The sequence below is a fragment of the Lupinus angustifolius genome, chromosome LG01 (assembly GCF_001865875.1).
Source record: "Lupinus angustifolius cultivar Tanjil chromosome LG01, LupAngTanjil_v1.0, whole genome shotgun sequence".
In the NCBI taxonomy this organism is placed as follows: domain Eukaryota; kingdom Viridiplantae; phylum Streptophyta; class Magnoliopsida; order Fabales; family Fabaceae; genus Lupinus; species Lupinus angustifolius.
In genome coordinates, this window is record NC_032009.1 from 20,892,750 (window position 1) to 20,898,642 (window position 5,893).

Here is a 5,893-nt window from a genome sequence, read left to right on the forward strand (position 1 = left end):
TGAGGATAGGATGAGGATGAGGATGAGGATGAGGAGGAGAAAGAGGATGAGGATGGGGATAGGATGAGGACGAGGATGATTTCCGCAGGCTTCTCCTTCAACTCTTCCCAATCCAGTTGATCCATACCCTCTGGTTTATTCTCACGCAGCGCCTTTGATAGACCTTGTTGAGCCAACACATCCTTAACCCTCCTTTGCCACAATCCGAAATTACCAGTTCCATCGAACTTCCCCACCTCGAATTTGGCACCTGGGTTAAGAGGCTCTGATACCAATTGTTGGGAACAAGCGAACAATCAAATAGTAAAGAGTATAGAGACAAGAGAATAACACAAGAGATTTGGTAACGAGGTTCGGCCAATTGTGCCTACGTCCCCGGGAGCGTTGAGCGGCTACCACTATATATTATTAGAGAATAAAGATTAGTGTTTTACTATTCTTTTCCTTGTTTCATTAGGTTTACATAACATCAATATATATAGCCCTCTACCCCAACCCCTTTACATCAGCTCAAACCCATAACTTGTATTGCTGTTATCTAGAGATATGAGTCATTGCACAACATAATCAAGTCAGTTTCTTAGTGCATATTTGATAGAGAACATATATCCAATTAATTTTGTTTTTATATCTCTAATCAATCAAATATTATGAGGTGTAGCACTTTTAAGTTAAAGAATTTACTTAATTTTTATTTGGTATATATTTATCAAAATTCTATTGACCTAGCTGATCCACTATGGACGAACACTTTGGATCTTAATTTAGAAGAACCATTACGACTGATAGTATAAGTTTTATCTATTATTCACATTTAATTATTATTATCTCTTCAAAAAAATAATACAAATAAATTGTAAATAATATACTAATTATCCATAAATTTTTATACTAAATATTACACTTGAAGTCTATTTGCTGCTCAAATTTTTATGCCTTCAACCAATCTCTATTATATAACACATGTCTTGCACTTTCGTGTGTGCCAATGTATAAAGTTATTATTAGAGATCAATGAAGTGATTATCAACAATAAATTGCGGCACATAAAAATGCACGCGTTCAACCGTTTAATTAAAACACATCGGATACCCCTAAATTAATCCAACTAATATTTTGGAGAAAGTTTTATTCATTGGCCCCTAGCTACCATAATTGCCTTGAACTTCTTATAGAATACATGGTAGTGTGTAGAAATTCCAAAACCTTAGGCAATATCGATTAATTTTCTATTTTTTCAAGTTCAACATTATAAAATCAAGTATCTAGCAAAATTTTACCACTTTATAACTTAATGTATAATGAATAGAAGTTATTATTAGCACACAATATTTTTGGGGCCTTATAAAAAAGGTTTTAAGGGGTTGTCTCGTTGTTATAAGGTAACCATCACGCGATATTTATACCATTGTGTAAAGTTAAAACATAAACTATCCACGAAGTTAAAAACTTCAAACATGCCTAAATTTTAAACAAAACCCTTTAAAAGTAGGAATTTTGATCGCTATCATTCTTAAATGAAAAATTATGTTGAATATTTCTAACATATAACAAGTATATAATTAATACCAGAAAATATAAATCTCTATGATGTATTGGTTGACAAGCAACATTTATTTTTGTACTACCGAGATATAATACTACTTTATGCATAAAGAATTAAAATCTTTTTCAAATATATGATTGTCCTTCCCAACCAATATCGTTTACACGAAACAACCTTTTAACGAAGTCGCATGATTCAAGCTTAGATATTGTAACACTACAGTGCCTACAACTGTTGTATGACTTACCTAGCTGTGTGGTATGATTAGTGTCTTCAGAACCGTCCACTGACTACATAGTTGTCCTTTCCTTCTATTTGAATGCAAGTATATGCTCATACATAAATGATTACATTTTCAAGGTTGTTTTTTTTTTATCTTTTCATACAATGATATAAATGCAATTGAGATTATATATATATATATATATATATATATATATATACCCACATCTAACATTAACATCTTACACCTAATCATTTGAGAAACATGAGAGTGATAATAAAAACTTGAAGTTTGTGACACACTACATTATTTTCCAATGAACAGAAAGATGTTGTGGTGTAGATACAGATTTGGGGTGTACATATAAAGAATTGAATAGGAAATAGGGATGTGATATAAAGAGTGAGATGAGAGTGTGAGGCATGCAGTGCAACCAAATGAAGTGTAAGTGGTGGGCACTGAATATGATTGGTTGAGTGAACAGGTAAATTGATGGGAACATGTTCACATGCACATGGGACTGTGGGGGCCTTCCATTTAGGTCTACCGGTACTTGTCTACATCTATCTATAATGATCAATGACCAATGTAAATAGCAGAGCTGCTTTCATTTCGAATGTTGTTTCAAGTGGTACATGCTTAATTCATCTTAAGTAAGGTCTCGGGTTTGAGTCTTGTGGATAAAAAAATACCCATTGGAGAGTTAGCCTCATATACTTGCAGATGTTTCCGGTTTGGACAAAGTTGGTTCTAGTGCGAGGGTAGCAGTAGGAAATAAAAAAAAGAGGTACAGAAGTTGAGACTTATTTGTCCTCAAACATAACAAGTTTTTCAATTTGGTGCACCTTTCACAATCCTTTGAGATATGAAAAAAGATATGGTGTTCGGCTGTGGGTTAAGGATTGGAATTTGATATGTGGCTTATGGGTCAGATTTGGTCATTTTTGGAAGTCATTAGTTTGGCTCCTAGATTATCTTGTTCTTATTACACTTCTTCGTTTATTTTAATTAAGTTAGAGTGCTTTCAAATTTCAATAATTCACTACCAAGATCATGATGTAACTGTATACTGAAAAAACATTTTCATTTTTTAATGATCTCTCATACAATATGAGCATGAGCTTCATAAGACTTAGATCTCATTGATCTCTAAATATTGTTTAGACTACTTTATTTTAACCCAAATGTAGACTCGAAGCTAATTCGACTCTAAATATCGACTAAGATAACTTTTGAACCCAAACTCCATTATAGATCTAACTAAATTTAATGCATACCCATTTTTAGATAAATTATAGATCTAACTAATTTATATGTAATTTGACATATAAATTATATATATACATTGTTAATCATGTATATCTATAAAAAATCTGAGAATCAATGATACATTCAACAAAAAAGATGATATTATTTTATACACATTTGAATAAAGACACATACAAACCTGATGAGTAAATATAAGAGAGATTGGGTTGAGTTATGTTTATTCTCTATTCGACCCTAAATATTAAATTATGTCTAATATTTGAACTCAAATTCAGCCTAAACCTAATGAGATCCGATCCTATTTGGCTCTGATTATGATTGAAACTGGACGAATGAATAGAGTGAGTTCTTGTTCACCATTGGTATAAAATAGTCGCCCTCTTTCCTTTTTTTACAAAAGCTGTTGAGTTTCACTATCTTAATCGATACCCTAAACACCAGTTAATAATCTCCTATAACTATTTTGTGTTTTATCACTATTCACTTATATGTATCATTTTTATTAAAAAGTTAACTTACAATATTAGAAACGTAAACTATTTTCAATACAAATTAAACTATAGTGCTCTATATTTTATTATAAAACAAATGATTCATTTTGAGAGGTAGACATGTATCCATCCAAGAGAAGCATCTTTCTTTATACAACACCACATCAAATTAAGATCGTAAGATACTTGATATCAATGCGATAAAATATCTCATAATTTGGAACAAAAAATCTGAAATAGTTGGTCAATATCGTAACAGTTAAAGATATGCATCACATAATTAAGGGTGCACGAGTGGCTGGGAGATGATGAATAATAACTAAAAATGTTACAATCGAATGTGACACATATAACAAAAATGAGACATATATTATCCAACGGGCTTGTTATTATTCATCATACATACATGTGACACAAAATATTCGATGCACATGATGGTGTTGAATACAAGTGTTTCTCTTCTCTTTTGTTTTTTCTCCATTGAAATCCAAGGAATACCTTGCTACTGCTACATTTTCCTCTCCACTTTTTTCACATTATTTGTGAATGCTTTGATGCTAATGGTGTTGAAGATGTTGTGGATAATTCTGGTGGTGAAGGTTGAAATAATGTAGAAGGGTGTCTATGCTAAATTTTAAAAATGATTATTTATTTATATGAAGTTGGTGTTTTATGTCATAGAAGCTTTTTCACATTTGGTGGTAAATTTGCTTATAAAATATTGAAATATATGTTCATAATGAACTTTTATATAAGAGAAATAAATTAAGAAAAACTATTTAAGTTATTAATTGTGACACTTTTGAATTCTTTACTCTTAACGTGTTGGTCTTATATGATCAAATTTATCTTTTTGATTAGTTGTTTTCATGCGGGCTATTGTTTTGGTCATCTTAAAAGAGAATAATGTATCTCCTCATCATATTAGTAATATTGTGACATATGTACTATTTTGTTTATTTTATAAAAAATGATGAAACATGACACCTGTCACGATTTTACTGACATGACTGATCTCCTTATACCTGAATGATGTTTTTGGAAATATCAAAAAACTAGTTTCACAAACATGTTTTCAGAAGGGATGATGAATCAATTTGAGGAGGCAGAATTGGAAGAAAAATTAAATCACTTAAGTGAGAGGTCTCAAGTTCCACTATTAGATTAGATTATATGTATGTGAGAATAATAATATTGTGAGATGTTACTTTTACTAAGTGTTGTTAAAATCGTACCGGTTATCAAACCGCTCTGTGGTTCAACCAGTGGTTCAGTAATTAAACCGGACATACCTACTTATATTTATATATATATAAACCTATAACAAAAAAAATTCTAAATAGGTAGCTCAAATTTATAATCAATATTTATAATGTACTCAAAATTCACATAAATAAACAACTTTAAGTCTTTAACAAATTCAAAGTCTAAATTAAAAAACATATATCAAACCAAAAGTATCACTTAACAACCGCAAAATATAAATAAATGACATAAGTTCACAACTCATTCTACAAAACAAATAAATTTGGAGTTTTAACATTTAACACCAATGAGTCAAAGTTGTCTCATATGAATATTATACTTTTCTACTCAATCCTATATTCAGTCAGTACTTCAAGATTACACAAATGTCACGTTAGGAACCAAAATGTGTAATCTAAGTATGTCTTGGAAATATGTGCCTTGAAGGGTTGAAGAATGGTTGGAAATGTGTGTCACCTTGTAATGAATTTTTAAGTTTTTAAGTTTTTTTAAAAAAAAAAGTATGTGTATAAACCAGCCGGTTTAGTAAAATACTGGCCGGTTCACCGATTTTGACCGGTTTTGATCGGTTTTTGACCGGTTTTTGACCGGTTTTGACCGGTTTTGATACTTGGCCGGTTCAACACTTATACCGTACCGGTTAGAGGCCCGGTGGTTTTAATAACTATGCTTGTACTTGTCATAATTTAAAAATTAACTCTTGTCATTTGCCAACCTTGGGAGAATGAAACCAAAAAGAAGAAATGGTGAAATTTGAGAAAATGAATGGCGTCAAGAGAAGCCCATTTCACCATATTTGTGAGGTCCTAAGCCCATCTGGGTCAGTACATCAGCCCATTTACGTGGCCCAACAAAGGGTATGAGTATGCCCATTTATTTTCTTCTTTATTTTTTTTGGTAGTAGTATTTCTCCCATTTTTTTTGCTAAGAAAGTAATCCTTTAGGATTCGTAGTAATAAAAAATTTAAAAATAAAAAATAATAAAATATAGTAGCTAATTGACTTCGGACATCAAATGTACCATTTGTTTGAGATATGTGATTTTCATCTTATATCGTTAGATCAACATCTTGTTGGTAATTTCTTGTTTATTGTTGG